The sequence below is a fragment of the Mauremys reevesii genome, linkage group 2, assembly GCF_016161935.1.
Source record: "Mauremys reevesii isolate NIE-2019 linkage group 2, ASM1616193v1, whole genome shotgun sequence".
NCBI lineage: Eukaryota > Metazoa > Chordata > Testudines > Geoemydidae > Mauremys > Mauremys reevesii.
In genome coordinates, this window is record NC_052624.1 from 169,738,634 (window position 1) to 169,756,832 (window position 18,199).

Consider the following 18,199-nt stretch of genomic DNA (forward strand, 5'->3'; position numbering starts at 1 on the left):
TCATATATATATATACACACACAGGTATATGCACATGCACAGTACTTCTGGATGTGAAGCAAGGTTATAAATGAGATTTTCCTATTGTAGATCAACTCGATGCTAGGAGATTACCATGAGTTTAGCTCCTAAATGGAAGCTGTATCAGTGGAGGCACGCCGGACTCTTTGTGCTTGCTGATGCTTTACACAGCTAACGCTAACAGGCAGCAAGGAGACTTTCCATACCTTGAAACAGTGGCTTTCCTAGGTCATGTTATGGCATGAAGCTAATGAGCATGGAGCTAGGCACTAAAAATACATATGAGCTGAATTTCTATACATGCAGGGTGGGATGCTGTAGCGGGGTGGCTACCCGCTCCTGCCCTTTGGGGCTTTAAAACAGCCCTGGGAAGGGGCTTTTGGCTGGGCTGATTGGGGAAGTGGCTGCAGCTGGGGGCCACGCCCCAAACTGAGCCCAGGGAAGCCAGAAGCACAGACAGTCTCTCTCTCTGCCTGTAGAAAGAGATGGGCCTGGCTGCAGGGAGCTAGACCAAGTACCTGAGGGAAGCAGGGCTGGGGACAGGCTAAGGAGCTGGGGAGCTCTGGCCTGGAAAGCCCCAGGCTGTGGCCTAGCAGAGGGCTAAAAGGTACTGGGGGGGTTGCAAGGGGCAACCCAGGGGTAGGCCAAGGCAGCAGGTCCAAACCCCTTTGCCTGTGATGAGTAGGCTGATACTGCAGTCTGCCCCAGAGTGTGGGGCTAGATAATGACTGGCAGTAGCCAACACTGAGGCGAAGTGGGGATAGTAGGGTGGGGGTTCCCCTGGGGAGGGGGAGACCCGGTTAAAGGGGCACCAGGGTCCTGGGAGGGACATGGAGCCAGTAGTAACAGACAGGTGGATCACCGGCCTGCAGAGGGCGCTCCTGGGCTGGAAAGAGTTAATTCCCCAGAGTCACCAGCAGGAGGCGCCACAGGGGTGAGTACGACCCTGTTACACGTGGTGGAGAATGCAGGCACTAGCGGTCCGCCCCTGATACAAGGGGCCCGGGCAAGAACTGTGGAACTAAGGCCTGGACATTAAGAAGGTGGAGAAACTGAGGCAGGGGTGATGGATCCCTGTTACACTGGGGTCTTGTTTGCGGAGACTCCAGGCGTTGTCCGTGGGTGGGGTTTGGAGTCAGCACCCCAGTGGAAGAGGACTGATGACCCACAGGGACTGCGGGAGGCGCAATGGGCCCTCCAAGGACAGATGGCCCAGCTGGTGGAGGAACAGCGGGCCTTGCGGAAGCTCCTGCGGCAGGTGTTCAGGAGGAACCGCCAAGGGAGGAGCCCGGCTCTAGGGCCAGGAGGCCTAGGGCAGAACTAAGGACTTGTTTCGTCTATGCCAGGAGCGGGCACATAAAACAAGACTGTCCCTATGGGGCTGGGGGGCAGGGTGCCTCACCCCAGATTGGGACAACACCCAGTCCCTCAGACAGCGCGCTGGGTAAAGGAACCCAGGCGGCTGCGGGTGTGTTGGGCCTGTGGGAGGCAGGGCCACCTTTGGCGGGACTGCCTGGCCCCAAGGAACACGACCCAGGGCAACCCAGGAAGGGTTGGCCCAGGGAGGGACAATGGGAAGAAGCAGGAGGCCCAGGCAACACCGAGGCGGGGAGCCTGTCGGCGTTGCTGGGAGCTGGGCCACCTGAAGAAAGACTGCCCCCTACTGGGGAGGGCAACGCAGCTGGAGGCAGCCAAGAGAATGGCTGACCAGCCAGTGGGCCACCCAGGGGAGGTGGTGAGGACTGCAACTGGGACGGTGGGGACCCTGCGAGAGGGTCAGACCCAAACCATCGCCAGGGAGGTCGTGGAGAAGGAGACCCAAATGGACTGGGCCCAGCAGGAGGCCGGGACCCAGGTGGGGGTGGACAAGAGGACTGTAGGAACCCAGACCCTGAGTGTGAAGGGTCAGGAAGACTGCCTGGGGGACTAGGATCTGCGGGCGCGGCTAGAGGCTGCGGAGTGGGCTCAGCAGACGGCACAGGCAGAGCTCCAAAAAGCCCGCCAGGAGAAGGAAGCCCTGGCCTTCACACTGAAGGACAGTGAGGAGAAGCGGATGCGGCTGGCAGGACACCTCCGAGTCGCACAGGCCAGAAGGCCCCATGATCCCCTGGGGTGGGGGTTTTAACGGGGGAGGTGTGTAGCAGGGTGGCTACCCGCTCCTGCCCTTTGGGGCTTTAAAACAGCCCTGGGAAGGGGCTTTTCGCTGGGCTGATTGGGGGAGTGGCTGCAGCTGGGGGCCACACCCCAAACTGAGCCCAGGGCCTTATAAAAGGCCAGGGAAGCCAGAAGCACAGACAGTCTCTCTCTCTGCCTGTAGAAAGAGATGGGCCTGGCTGCAGGGAGCTAGACCAAGTACCTGAGGGAAGCAGGGCTGGGGACAGGCTAAGGAGCTGGGGAGCTCTGGCCTGGAAAGCCCCAGGCTGTGGCCTAGCAGAGGGCTAAAAGGTACTGGGGGGGTTGCAAGGGGCAACCCAGGGGTAGGCCAAGGCAGCAGGTCCAAACCCCTTTGCCTGTGATGAGTAGGCTGATACTGCAGTCTGCCCCAGAGTGTGGGGCTAGATAATGACTGGCAGTAGCCAACACTGAGGCAAAGTGGGGATAGTAGGGTGGGGGTTCCCCTGGGGAGGGGGAGACCCAGTTAAGGTTAAAGGGGCACCGGGGTCCTGGGAGGGACACGGAGCAAGTAGTAACAGACAGGTGGATCACCGGCCTGCAGAGGGCGCTCCTAGGCTGGAAAGAGCTAATTCCCCAGAGTCACCAGCAGGAGGCGCCACAGGGGTGAGTACGACCCTGTTACAGGTGCATTTATTCCACCTGAAGGATATGAGTAAATCCCATTGATTTCAAGGGGAGATACTTGTATTTGTTTTTAGGAGTTGTAAGAGGGGAGGGAGGGGCATAGGGGAGAATTGGGTTCAAAGGTATAGGATCTCCATGTACACTTCTGACTCCCTTTATTATTATTATTATTATTATTTATTTTATTATATAGAATTTTTAAGCTTTAATTTAAAACAGGCGAAAAGCATCAGAAGTATCCACTAATTTCGGAAACACCCAGTTTTGGGTGCCTCGCATGAGCCCTCAGAGGATGAATTTATTCCTGCACCACTGCAGAGACACATAGTAGGGTAGCTTGTGCCCCTGCAATCCTGGGGGCTAGTTTGTTCCCAGTATTAGCTAAGGGAGCCCTGAGGGATGCTGTAACTTGCACCGGATTGCCCAAAGCCCCACCCCACATGGTGGGGAATAGCAGCAGCCCGGGACCGCCCAGTTGGACCCTTCCCACTCCTGAAACATGTTCCTTTATTAAACCAGATTTGACCTGAATTTCCTAGTTTAATGTGCCTCAGATTTCACTAATTATCCAGATTTACTTTGCCTGGAAGGATCCTGGTGTGTGTGGGGCAGTGGAACCATAGTATTAGCAAAGGGAAACTAAAAATATGTCTCACACACCAAAAAAGAGAGAGCATGTATAGGTGTCTACCCTACTGTAATGCTAAATAACTTGGAAATATCGACCAAATCCCAGTGAAAGACCCGCGGGGCTGGAGTAAGTACAGTATAAACCCTGCTTTTGAACATATAAAAAGTGATACTAGCAATTGTAGAATCTTCTTTTTTCCCCAGCAATACCCTGTTTCTTCTCTGTCATTGGAAGTGACTGTACACTGGATCCCACTGTGATAACACAGACAACAAAACATTACACAGGGGGCTTTGCTGCCTCTCCAGTCAGATCTGGATCAGGGGAGTGCAAGAGTGACTCCTTGCCCTTTCCTCGTCTGTGCTGAGCTTATGCTTGGTGCGGCTGAAGACTGCTTCCGTTGTAAGTAGTGTAGTTGCTTTATGTGAGGTAAAGGCTGCTTTGTTCTTCTGGGATAGTGCTGGGGGAAGACACTAGATCACGCAGAGAAGTTCATATTAGCTTTCTGCTTGGCAACTAGAATAGCGTAATCAAGCAAGTTGTTTGGGAGGTGGGTTATTGTAAACCTGATAATTGGGCCAGATTTGCAAACCTTTTGGTGAACTTGAGATGAATTTTGGATGATCCAGGGCCAGTGTGTAGGTTTAGGTGGAACCATGTGAAATGTGGGTTTGCAGTATTTTGATCAAAACCAAACAAAAGAACAGTTTCTGCCAAGAGCCACTTTGTGTTTTTTGCATTCTTTCAAAAAGTGAAACTCAGAAGTGCAAACTAGAGTGGTTTTTGAGATTTTTTTTTTTCAACAAAAAGGTTTTTAATAAAAAAAATTGATTGTGTTAAACAATAAAGGAGAAATCCACAAACTTTTTTCAGTAATTTTGACAAAAAGATTATGAAATTGTGGGAAAAGGCCTGCCTTCTCTGTTTTACTTTTTTCTCCTAGAAAAGTGAGGAAATCTTTTTATAAAGTTGAGAGAAACATTTTCACTTTTAAAAGTAATACTTTCTCCTATTTTTTAACTTTCTCACTTAAACCAAGACAAAGTAACACAGACTTTCTTCTAGTTGGAGAATTGTAGGAAAGTGTGAGAAAGTTGGGGGAGGAAATCCATTTTTTTTCTGTTTTCCAACTGGCAAAAGTTTAAATAAAAAAGAGGAGGAAAAATAGTTTTTTCCACAGATTTTTTAAAAATATTTCTACAGGAAAACCATTATTTCCAAACAGGAATATTTCAAAAGGGTATTTTTCCAGTGAAAATTCATGTGGGAAAAGTCCCATTTTTTGGACAGCTCTAAGACAAACTAACAATGTAGACTTGATTCACCCAAATCTCTGAACAGAAATTGCTGATTTATCATAGTTCAGTGAAACTGTAGACAGTGATTCCAGTAATGCTGAGTACTCTGAAGACAGGAGCAAGACTTTAGTGAACCTCAAGAGGTGTGTGTGTTGAATGTTGCAGGGAGCTTTTTAAGTCAAGGCATTCAGTCTTGATAGTGAACAGTGAGGTATATACTGGGAAAGGACTAGTTTAAATGGAAATACAAGCACTATGGAAAATTGAACATTTTATGTTTCAAGTGGGTTTTGTCTGTAAAGTAACTTTCCTCTATCAAGGTGAAGATTCCAGAAGATAAGATGTGTGACTTATAGCCCAGTTCAAAATAGATAAATTGCAAATGCCTTGTCTCTAAGAAGGATCTTGAGGTGATAAAACTAAACATAAGTTTGACCTTATTTTTAATTTTGTTGATGAATTAATTTTGAGTCACTGGTTGTTGCTAGGGTTCTTTTTCCAATCAGCTATTTTTATAGGATTTTTTGTATTGAACTTTCCATATACTTGTGACACAACATCATCCCAAGAACAAGACTGGTTGGAACATTTTTAACCAAATATATTTTTGGCAAATATATATTTTGCTGAAGCCAGAATGTATTTACTTGATATATTGGTTTCAGCAATGTTTTTGATAGGAAGGTTTCTAAGGTCTAGAGTGGATTCCTTGGTCAGCTTTGATGAGACAAAAAGAAACATGAAGCGAAAATCTGAATTTACAATCTGAAAATGTGAATTTTGGCACAATTGTCCAAAGACCTCAAAGGGTGGAACTGCCAGAATGAGTAAGCTCAATTCACAAACCATAAGAATCAAGAGTGAGGCCAAGGAGCCTCCCTTTTGGGTCGACAAGCCACCTGAGGAAAGACTGACATTCCAGAATCTCCAAGACTGATACCCTTGGAGAGAGGAAGTCACAACATCAACAAACATGCCACTACAGCTTCTACCAGTCTCTTTGTGCACCCAAAGGAGACCCACTGGGGAGAATCACTGTGCCAGCAGGACACCGTGGCTGGCTTCTTGATTTCATTATTAATTATTATTATTTTATTATTATTCATGGGGAGACATCGCAGTCCCAGCCTTTTTATTTTTAGAGTGTGAAAGTATAGCTGTGTGCATGAATGTGTTTGAGTACTCATAAACAGAGCCTGAAAAAAATGTTCCCCGGGTTTAAATAGCACTACATTTTATCTCAGATATACCCATTAAAATGTGTTCTGTGCCTAAAACTCCTGAGAGATGTGAGATTGTCACCTGTAATTTCTGGTAAATGAATATAACTGTGTCTTGCTCAGGGATCGTTTTGGGGTGGAGTGGAGGGGGGCTGGGCATAAAATCAGAAACATAGCCCTGTAGCAAGTGGGGGATATGGGTGAGGAGAGTTGCGGGTAGAACTACTAACCACTTAAAGTAATAATACAGGCATCTGTATCTAAAGAGTGATGAAACACACCCCACCCCTGCCAATCCTGATCTATTTCAATCTTGGGCTTAGTGCGCCATAAGTGCACTTAGCACTGCCCACAATGAACAGTGTGTATGGGGGGGCAGGGGGAGAGTAGCTGAACCCCCTCCCCTCTCCTTAACCAAATGTTGATAAAATCATTAGCAGATTGTTTACAAGCCTCTGTTCTGGGAAACAAGCATGAACATTAACACAGAAGTGTTGCACAATGATCACAACACAACTCGGGTGCCTCCCTCTATAGTACAAATCGTACTCATAAGGTGTTAACCCAGTGGAGGCACCTTCCATAATTCTCTGTAATGGGTAAATAGTCACAGGAAAAAAACAACTAATGACTATGACTCCAGGGGACCAACACCCTCACATGAAGCTCCTCAGATATGTGCCAATGTTCTCTTGTGTTTTTCCAGCACTTGCACAGGCAGCTGTTGCCTTCTACCTCCCTGCTGTGCCATGATGTGTGGACATATGGCATCTCTGATTTCTCTTGCCTGCTGGGAGCTAGGACCAGTGTGCACATGGGTGGGATCTGGTTACTTTACAGCCAGGGGTGAAAGTAACTACAGACACTTACTGGTGCGGGGCCGGGGCCAGCGCCTCTGGAGGACGGGGCAGGGCTGGGGGTCAGCATCCCCCAGCCAGCCCTTCCAGACCGCCTGGCCTGCGCTGCTCAGGGCTCCAGTGGCGATATAAAGGGCCTGGGGCTCTGGCCACCAGCCCCAGGACAGCTGTTCCCTTCGCAAAAGAGCTTTCAGACTTCCAACTGTGCACTCCATGAGCAGTCTGCAGCTACTGGGGAGTTTTAAATTTAATCCCCCTTTTCCTGGGTCATTGATGTTGAGGTATTTTTTTTTTAGCCAAGTTATGAACGAGTGTGCAAGATCCCCCAAAATAACTGTTGGCACAGACACTGTAGAGAACCATGTAATTTCTGGGGAATAAAGTTCCTTTGGTGGGCAAAGCATTGGGATATGGGTGCCACAGACGGTCCCTGAATGGTTTGAAAACTCCATCCTCTCAAATCCAGCTATTATTTCCAGAATTTTGCTTATGGCAACCACCCATGGGTAGATCACATTCATACAAGTGTAGACATACCCTCTGTCTCATTGAAAGTCAATAGGAGTTAGGCTCCTAATGGCCTAAGTCACTTTTGAAAACAGTACTGCAGATCCTAAGTCATTTGGGTGCTTTGAAAATTCTAGTCTGGACATTTAAGTGTGAAAGTATGCACCTAGACATCCTGCAGGGGTATTTTTAACGAATCAGTTCAAGATGGCTTCTGTTACAGAGTAACTCTTGCACTCTGAGCTATCTGTCATGGAGACTTTATTTTTATCTCATATTTTTCTCAATCTAAAGTAAAAAGAACAAACTGAAGGTACATGTTCTAGTACTTGTGTATGGAAATAGAACGGTGAGGATTCTGAAGGGCATGTCACCAGGACACAGCAGTCAATTTAGGGGAAAATACCTCCTGAACAAAAGAATTTTTCACTACAACCAGATTTTATGATGGATGTCTAATACTACTACTCTTTAGTCACAAGACAGTTATTTTTATCCCACAAACTTTATACTGTTTATTTAACCTTGCTGTGACTCTGCTGTTGACTTTGGAGTTATTATTATAATTAGCAATTAAGTCACCCTGATGATATACAGCAGCAAATTGACCAATCAGTTTGTAAGAAACTGTACTATGGCATTCATTAGAAAATAAATGGCACCAACCAACTTTAATTAGAGATTAGTGTGTCTGCTTCCTCCATGTTTAAGTGTTGAGTACAAAAGTACTAAAATTTGTATTACCTTGTATGATCATGAACCTTGAAGAGTTGTTAAATGCACAAGTGAAGGCATCTCCTTTTTTGCAAGTAGGGCCTTATCCACTGACATGTTGAGTGCCTCTTTAGATGCTATTGAAATTGATGGTAGTTGAGGCCACTCAGGACTAGAGCTATGTGAATAATTGATATTTTGGTTCAGTGACCAAACAAAAGCAACACAAAATGAAAAAATAATTTCAGATCAACCCAGAACAATGTTTTTAACCAAAGAGTTCAAAAAGTTGTTTTGGGCTGAATGAAAGGTTTTGTTTGACTAGAACCTTGCAAGATGGGTTCCATAACAATTTTAATTGGAGAATTTATGACTAAGCAGTAGATTGAAATTTGTTCCTCAAGACTATTGAATGACTACTTACAAATGACAAATAGATCTGCAGCAATCAGGGTCATTCCACAAACAAAGGAAAAAGGATAAACTTCCGAAGAATAATTTGATCAACTCTGTGAATTATGAAAGAGGGCAGAAAAGTTTTACTTTCCTCTGAAGCATTGGGTGTGGGCCGCGGCCATTTCCAGAGGCATGAAACTGGACTTGGATCAATGGTTTGACACAATATGACAAATCCTCAGGCAAGTGCTTCAGTACTTCGGTGATACCAGTCTCAGATGCCTGTTTGTCAGCCTCTCACACAAATGTTTTCTTCCACACTGCCCCTTACACATTAAATGCCCTTGCTTGAATTTATCTGCAAGGCCAACCACTCCTTCAAATCCATCCTCAAGACCCACCTCTGCCATGATGCATTTATCAGCCACTTTATGATAGCTACATGGGCTGTTGAGAATTTATATTTATAATAGTAACAATTGTATATATGCACATACAATTGTATGTATTTTACTGATCACCTTTCTGATCACCTTTTCATAAGTCACTTGTCTTCTAAGCTGCTCAAGAGAGAAACCCAGCCAAACTATATTTGTACAGCACCTAGAACATTCGAATGCTGATCCTGATTGGGGACCTCTAGACACCACTATATTATAAAATATTTAATAATACTACAACTTGCTGAACTATGAGCCATATTCATTTTCCTCTCCAATTTGGATTTTTTAATAAAGTTTCCTTGTAAAATGAAGATAACAGTTAAAATAATTAAGTTACATCTCAGTCATGCTATCATAGAATGCTAACAGCAGTGGCACACCCGTGACTTAATCAAGATCAGGCCTCATGGTGTTTGGTGATACATGTAGAGTTGAGGTATTTATATAATTTTTTAAAAGCATCTAAACGAGATAGGAGCCTATAATCCATTTTCAAAGGTGACTTAATCACTTAGGGCTGTATTTTTAAAGGTACTTGGGTGTTACTCCACTAAGCATAGCAAGACCTAAATCTTATTTTCAACAGGGAATTAAGAGCCTAAGTTTAATTAACTTTCAATGGGAGTAAGCATCTGAGGTACATAAGAGTGGCCATACTGGGTCCATCTAGCAGAGTATCCTGTCTTCCAACAGTGGCCAGAGCCAGATGCTTCAGAGGGAATGAGGCAATTTTGAGTGATCCATCCCCTATTGTCACGTCCCAGCTAATGGCAGTTGGAAGTTTAGGGGCACCCAGAACATGGGCTTGCATCCCTGTTCATCTTAGCTAGTAGCCGTTGATGGACACATCCTCCATTAACGTATCTAATTTTTTTTAACTTTAGTTATATTTTTTGCCTTCAAAACATCCTGTGGCAATAAGTTCCAGAGTTCCACAGGTTTACTGTGCATTGCATGAAGAAGTACTTCTTTTTGTTTGACCCCCTAGTTCTTGTGTTACATGAAGGGGTAAACAACATGTCTGTAATTACTTTCTCCATACCATTCATTATTTTGTAGACCTCATTATAGCTTAGTCATTTCTGTTCTAAGATGAACCTTTTTTTTAAATCTCATCTCATATGGAAGTTGTTCCATCCCCCAAATCTTTTTTTTTCCCTTCTCTGCATCATTTCCAATTTTAATATCTTCTTTGAGATGGGGCGACCAGAACTGTCTGCAGTATTCAAAGTGCAGGAGTACCTTGGATTTATAGAGTGGCATCATGATATTTTTGTCTCGTATATTCCTTTACTACTGGTTCAAAACATTGTTCACCTTTATGACAGCTGCTGCATGGTGCACAGATATTTTCAGGGAACTCTCCACTATAACTCCAAGATCTCTTGAATGGTAACAGCTAACTTAGATCCCATTGTTTTGTATGTATAACTGGGATTTTTTTCCCAATGTACATTACTTTTTACTTATCTACATTGAATTTTATCTGCCATTTTGTCACCCAGTCACCCTCTTTAGTGAGATCCCTTTGTAACTCTTTGCTGTCATTTTTGGACTTAACTCTCTCGAATAATTATTTTATCATCTGCAAATTTTGTCACCTCATTGTTCACCTTCTTTTCCAGATCATTTACGAATATGATAAAGTGCACACGTCCCAGTACAAATCCTTGGGGGACCCTCCTATTAATTTCTCTCCTTTGTGAAAACTGACCATTTATTCTGACCCTTTGTTTTCTGTCTTTTAACCAGTTATTGATCCATGAGAGGACCGTCTCACTTATCCCATGACTGCTTTTTTGCTTAAGAGTCTTTGGTGAGGGACCTTGTCAAAGGTTTTCTGAAAGTCCAAGTACACTGTATCTACTAGCAGCAAAGAGTCCTGTGGCACCTTATAGACTAACAGATGTACGCATTCGATGAAGTGGGTATTCACCCACGAAAGCTCATGCTCCAATACGTCTGTTAGTCTATAAGGTGCCACAGGACTCTTTGCTGCTTTTACCGATCCAGACTAACACGGCTACCCCTCTGATACTTGTATCTACTACCTCTCCCTTGTTCACGTGCTTGTTGGCTCCCTCAAAGAATTCTAATAGATTGGTGAGGCATAATTTCCCTTTACAAAAGCCATGTTGACTCTTCCCCAACAAATCACGTTTATCTATGTCTGACAATTTTTTCTTTATTATTTGTCTGGTAATGGAGTAGGTTTACTGGCCTGTAATTTCTATAATCACTTCTGGAGCCTTTTTTTAAAAATTGGCACTACCTTAGCCATCCTCCAGTCTTCTGGTTCAGAGGCTGATTTAACCTATAAAGTTACATACCACAGTTAGAAGTTCCAGAATTTTGTATTTGAGTTCTTTCAGAACTCTTGGGTGATTACCATCTGGTCCTAGTGACTTATTACTGTTTAATTTATCAATTTGTTACAAAATCTCCTTTATTGATACTTCAATCTGGGACAGTTCCTCAGATTTGTCACTTAAAAATAATTGCTCAGGTATGGGGATCTCTCCCATAGCCTCTGCAGTGAAGATTGATGTAAATTCATTTAGCTTCTCCACAATGGTGTTGTCTTCCTTAAGTGCTCCTTTAGTGCTTTCACCATCCAGTGGTCCCACTAACAGTTTGCCAGGCTTTTGAAAATCCCACTAGGCTTCTGACTAAATACCTTTAAAAATCTTGCTCCGTGGGCCATGAGCATTTTCCTTCTTACACCGGAAACAGAAGAGAAGATTCAACAAATTACAACATAAAAAAGTCTCTCTCCCCTCACCTGCATGGGTGTTTCAAAATATTATGCTGCTGCTTTCCCAGATTTTCCAGCAGTATCTGTTTGGGGTCCAAGCTGCCCAGTCATGTCACTTTGTGATACAGATGCACTGAGGAGGCAGTGATTTGACCTAGATCACATCTAGGTTTAGGCTTGGATTTGGGTCTGAGAGTAAGTCAGAGCTAGGGGTGTGGGCAGAGGTTTTACAGCACTAGTATTGTGCCAGATGTACTTCCATGATTTTCAACCATCTCTGAACCAGGATTGAAAAAGAGGACTGTTCTCTTTTTAGGTCTAACCTTGAGATCAAAATCATAGTGGCCAGCTTGAATCTGAGGTTATGCATTTGAAGTGATCGCCTCCAAAATGCAAAGGGTTCAGAATCAAGGTTTTGGTGTCAACCCACCTCCAGTATGGGATCAGGTAAATAATTACTTTTATCCTACTCCCTGAATTAACAGTTTGAGGGAGTTGCCTTTATGAAAATAGTGAAGTAACTGGATAAGGAATGTGAAAGTATTTCATTGTGATTGCTGAGAGGATTAATATAGGATTTTGCTGTGAAAGTGGAAACGTTTATCTTATCAACAAATGTTTAAATGGAACCTACAGTAGAATGAAACTACTAACTAAAATGTTGCCACTTCAAAACTGCATTTTGTATAAAGTACTGCTGTGTACATCCAAGGGGGTGCGTTCGCTCTTGGATGTAGTGAATGGTGTTAGGACAAATCTGCCTGCATCTCAGTTTCTTTTGTTTAGGGATTTTAAAAAAAAATCCTGGCAAAGCACATATTTTTCCACAAAACCTCACAAATTCTCAGCTTACTGCTTCTCACAACATGGGCTAGTTAGTGATTAGAGTTCAGAACTGAGACTCAGGAGTTCTGGTTTCTATTCCCAACTCTGACCTGTGACTAACCTTACACAAGCCACTTGATTTCTCTCCCCCTCGGTTCCCAGCCTGTAAAATGGCTATAGTGTTACTTAGCTACATTTTTAACTGAATTGAGACCTTTGGATGATGAGTGCTATGAGAGTGCAAAGGACTATTACATGACTTATTGTGGGTAGAATTCTCACCTGCCTTTATGACAACCTGTAGGGAACTAAGAGAGTGTGTTGTGCCCCTTTCTCCACTGTGTAGGGCTGCTGTTCCCCACTTGCACAGGTGGTCAGGACTGAGGGAATGGGGGGAACCAACACTGCTCCCTCGCCTGCACAACATAGCTGCACTGCCCAGGTATAGGCAGGGAATACATTGTGACTCTGAGAGTCACAATCTGTTCCTTTGTTTTCTCCTTTCTCCAGGGGAGTAGTCTGCTAGTACTGATCCAGACCAGTAATGGATTATTCCCCTCCTCCTGTGTAGGTCAAGGGTGGAAATAGGGAATAAAGTGTGACTCAGGCACAATTTGGTGCCTGATTTGTCCTGTTCTTGGCAGATTATATCAATATGTAGTCCTGGGCTACCATGCAGTGTCTTGGTTCTTTTTAAAACACATTTAAGATTTGGGGGAGATGTGTTTTTCTGGTAATTCCAGCCTCTCAAAAGTGAGAACCTGTATGGGAAAAAACGTAATCTAAAATAAGTCTTAGTTTAACTTGTGGACTTAAAGTTTACCAAAACAAGGATTAATGATCCTAATTAGAGCCAGGCAAAGGGGTCTCATCTCCTCTCACAATACGAGCAACTTTCAATGACCTTAGTGAAAGTTATATTTGCATTTTGAAAAAAGGAAACAGACCACAAAAGCCTGGCAAATGCTATGCAAGTTTTCTCAAACAGCTCTGCCAATATACTTCAGTCCGGTCCTGCTAAGCCCTCTTTTTAGCAGAAAGAGTGCGGATCATGCCAGTGTTTTTGGGATGAATACAAATGGAGACTAGAATGAGACCACCGAACTCATTTTCACTTGTGACCTCAGGCAAGATTTGAACCCAGATGAAAGACTAAACCCTGAACCCACTGAGTCACTTGGCACTCATAAAAGGGGTCTGAGGAATCAAGAACACATGTAATTTATAGCGTAACAGTAATGGTGGAATTTTATAGTAGTTTTCAATTATAGCACTGAAATTGAATTCTATACCTTCTTTACATGAAGCATGCATAACTCTCAGTGTACCATAAGATTGTACCAAGCCAAACACTATGCATTAGACCCTATTACAGTAAGTATATGTACCTGTGTAATATCCCCTCGTCTTCATTTTGGGTGTCTGAGGCGTATTTCAAAGCTCATTTGGTTCTAGTACGCATGATCTCCTCTTGATGTAAATTTCAAGTCATAATGTTAATAATAGCGCCAGCCATGTCTTATTTTAAAAAGGGCAGACCCTGTTGTAAATGTATGAAGACATCTGGTTTTCATCATGAAACTGAGGAATAATGCTTCATTTCTTCACAACTGCTGTTCTTTTTGAGAGAATGTAAAAATTATTTCTTTTTAGTTATAACTTTGCACATTATACCGGGTATAACTTAGTTATTTCCAATTTAAAAAAAGAAAATTCAGTCCAGGCTCTAGCTTCCATCTTTGAGGGTAGTGGAAATGGTCCTGAAAATGTCTCGGGAGAAATATTATGAATAAGTCTAAAGGTCTTTTTCCCCCCCAAAAAAATCTCTTATGCTAACTTTGATCACCTGACACTTTCCTAAGGGAAACTTTATTTAGAGAACAATGTTAATAAAATTTCTTTCTGAGCTTATCTGTTGCCCAGAGCTACGGCATTTACCTGCTCTAAACCTGTAGTTTGATTGATAACACTTTACAGGATGTGATAAAGACACTTAAAGCCATTAGTAATGCTCCCACAGTAATAATCCTTGATTAGAGTTACAGGCTCATTTATTAGCAGTAGCAGTTTCTATTTTCTGCAGCAAACCAGTTTACCAGGATGAACAAACCTTACTTTGTACATACAGCTCCAGTATGAGTATGACCAAGCACATTCATGCGTTTTGATTAGATCTAATTGGAACAGGAGGAAAGGCTCCATTTGCTTTACTTGCTTATGGAGCCCTGAAAACCTGTGGACAGCTATCTTGATGTGGCAAGGTGAGGTAAAAGTTAGTGCATTTGTCACACAAAATTTTAGCATAAAAGAAATGTTGTTGTATTCACTTGTCTCGGGGCTTGTCATTTAATTCACAGCAACCTGAGGTATGTATCTACCTGCATTAGTCTGCCATGCACTAGTCTAACTGTCCATGTGGACCCTGCTGATGTGCACTAACATGTCCTTAGTGTACATTGATCTAGTCCTATTTCAAAGCAGGATACCTCAAAGTGCACTAAGGAACAGTTAGTGTACATCAGCAGCGTCCATGCAGCCAGCTAGTGTGGAGTAGATTCATACTCTAGCTTGCCTCAAACTAAAAGTCCATGTAGACGAGCTCTAAGACATTTTTAGATTTATTATATAGTCTATTTTAAGAGCTGACAGGCCTTGACTCCGGGCCTAGTTCTCCACTCTCTTGCAGTGCACCTGGGTGTAGCCACCCACATTTGTTCAAGTTTGGATATGGAAATGTGTCAATACCAGACCTCGCCCTCATTCTGAAATTCTCCAGGTTTACCCTCTCATGGTTTTAGAGCTGAATACGCTGTTGTAGTACTAGACATACAGCGCCTGATTCTCCACTGTCTTGCTCCTGATGTGGGTATTTACATGTGTACAAAGGGGATGTAAAATGCTACCACATCAGAATGGTGGCTTTAAGCTCTCACTTTGCCCTGGTGTAAATGATTGCACATGATGTAAGGCATTGGAGAATCAGGCCCAGTGACTGCCCATTCTGATTTGGTTGCATTTTACATCTACTCTTTATGAATAACTACATAGAGGACAAGGCAGTGGAGAATCATGATTTTTGAAGGCTGCCGGACTGTCCCCATTCAAATCTGAATTAACAGCCTGATCCTACTCACATTTAAGCCATTTTCAAAATTTCCATTGATTTCAGCAGTGCTGCAAGGGTGGCCCCTGAGTAACAAGCGACACGAGTTTGGTGGTTTGATTTTATTCACTTTGCAAGGTAAAACATAGTTGGCATAGCTGGTCTCTGTTCAGGAAAGGCTTTATACCCAGAGCTGTTTCTGATCAAAGTTTTGTTACTATTGATTAGCTGTCTAGGGAACCTTGCTCAGCAGGTTACAAATCTCAGCTGGATAATGGTAGCTTCCAGAGTGAACTCTGTGGAGAAATACTCCACCTTATTCTGTGTGAAAAGTCAGCTGGTTGACATTGACCCTTGGGGGAAGCAGGAGGTGCTCACTCTCACACAACATAGTCTTTTCAGCTGAGTTTCCCACCCTAGACACTAGAAAGATTAAGCTTTAAATGAGCCTTGCAAAATTCTTCTTGCCCACTCACCCAGTGTGAAAAAATGTTGTGATAGCTGAGTAAAATCTAGTTTTTTAAATTAACATAAATAGTCATAGTAAATGGCAGGCAAGTGGCTATCTTAAGTGTAGCCCAAAGAGGTCTGTATTTAAATCCCAAACAAAATATCTTTGACAACTTATTTCTTCATTCATTCTCCTGTTAGAGTCAATGGCTCTGAGTTACTAATTAAAGATGTCATGTAGCCTCTCACCGGAAAGAAGAATTTCACAAAATATCCTGTTTCCCAGGCCTATGATGGGAATGGAGTGGGGAGGGAGAGAGAGAATGAATCAAAGGATGATCACAAGGAATATAAAGTTAAAACTGTATGAACTACAATAAGGGTTTGTTCTCTTCTACTATAGTCTGTCCTAAGAATGGATTCCTGGTGTGCCATTTCCTGTTCTCATTACACTCTTTCTCATGAGAATCAACTCTTAGACCTTGTGCCTCTTGTATTTTCCGACAGATGGTGGCATCCAACAGGACTTTGATGACTGAGTGAATCTGGAAAGTGGAATCAACAACCAATCAAATGACAGAATACTGAAAGAGTCAGAGCATGATGTACAATCCATAGATGCTACTCCTTTTCAAGACTGCGGCAAGAGTGAGAAGATATGACTTATTTCCTTTTGGCCGCTCCAGACAAAAATAGTATAATAAGCCTCAAAAGATTAAAAGACTTGGAGGAACTCTGGTCTGGTTTTATTTCAAAGGCCATTTCTGGATTTATAATCATTGGGACCCGATCCTACTGTGAGCACTTCCTGAGAGATACTGAGTGCCCTCAACTCCCACTGAGGATACTCAGCACCAAGCAAGAAGTGCTCAGTACTTTGTATGATTTCTCCTGAAATAAATGTACATAAAGGCTACTGTACAGCAGTGGTGTTCATTAGGGTCCCTCTAATCCAATGAAAAGGCTCCTATTGACTTCAGTGGGCTTTGGATCCGGCCCTAAATGTGTACTCCAAGGGTATGTCTACACTGGAGCTGGAGGTATAATTTCCATGCTAGCTTTGATTGAACTTGTGTGCCAAAAAAATAGCAATGTAGCAGCAGCTGCACAGGTGGTGGGAGGGGCTAGCCACCCAGCTATGTACCTAGGGTTTCAAATGGGATTGCACATATTTTTAGTATGCTAACTCGCTCAGAGCTATCATAGGTATGTCTACCCAACCTGGAAATTACACTTTCCAGCTCCAGTGTAGCCAAACCCTGAATATATAAAGTATGTTAAAACATTCCCAAATATAGGTTTTTGTATTGCTAATTGGCTTGAATGAGATATTTCAGATGTAATTATCTCTCCCCACTTTTCCCCCTGACTTTACCTTTGTCACGTCTGTCTTCTCTTTATTTTTTAATTTGGAGTAGGATATTCCAAATAAACCATTTCAGCCAAGATGGAAGATGGGGTCTGCCCAAGTGGCTTAACAGTAGCAATTTGATCTTTTCCTCCTTGGAGGATGGAGAAATATTAAACAGTGTTTGCTAAACCCTTTATGGCTAGGGTCTTGAGCCTGAGTCTTGATCAGATCTGGCCACTGGAAAGGGCCCACTGTTGAGGGATAGCTGTAGCAGGCAGGCATTTGGAGGGTATGTAGAGTTTAGAGAACACTACCCGGTCAGTTGTGTAGTGGTAATTAAGGAGTTTTTGAAATGGGTATTGTGCATGTCATGTAGAGAATTTGGGAGCCATGTGAGGCCATTACTCATTAAAAAACCACCCACAGCCCACTAATAGATTACAATTTGTGGTTTGAAAAGCTCTATATGTGGTTCAGTTGCTCTTATGGTTCATAGATCCTAGTAGATGCCAAAGGACGCCCACTTACATGACAATTGACCTTCCAGAAAATAGTCTGAAATTATTCGTTCCATCTGCTGGCTGAAAACAATTTCTTTAACATAATAAAAGGTACAAATCTCTTCTTGCCTCTGATTCTAGACTGGGGATGAACTCCTTTCCTCAAGTCAGCTCTCTCAATTCAGGTGGAATTCTGAATGAAAGGCAAATGAATATGGACAGGCCTACCAAGAAGGTTCAGGCAGAAAACATTTACAAAAAAATATCCAATGGCAGGTAAAAGAAATAAAAATCAAATAGTTGTATGAAACTTTGAGCGGGCTGAATGG

At 43.2% G+C, this 18,199-nt stretch overlaps 1 long non-coding RNA gene across 1 annotated transcript; it reads left to right on the top strand.

The window, feature by feature from the left end:
* Positions 1-577: 577 nt before the first annotated feature.
* LOC120398525 lies at positions 578-17,956 on the top strand. The gene is made up of 3 exons (XR_005594495.1): positions 578-628; positions 11,958-12,088; positions 16,527-17,956. It is a non-coding gene; the product is annotated as an uncharacterized LOC120398525 (long non-coding RNA).
* Positions 17,957-18,199: the final 243 nt, after the last annotated feature.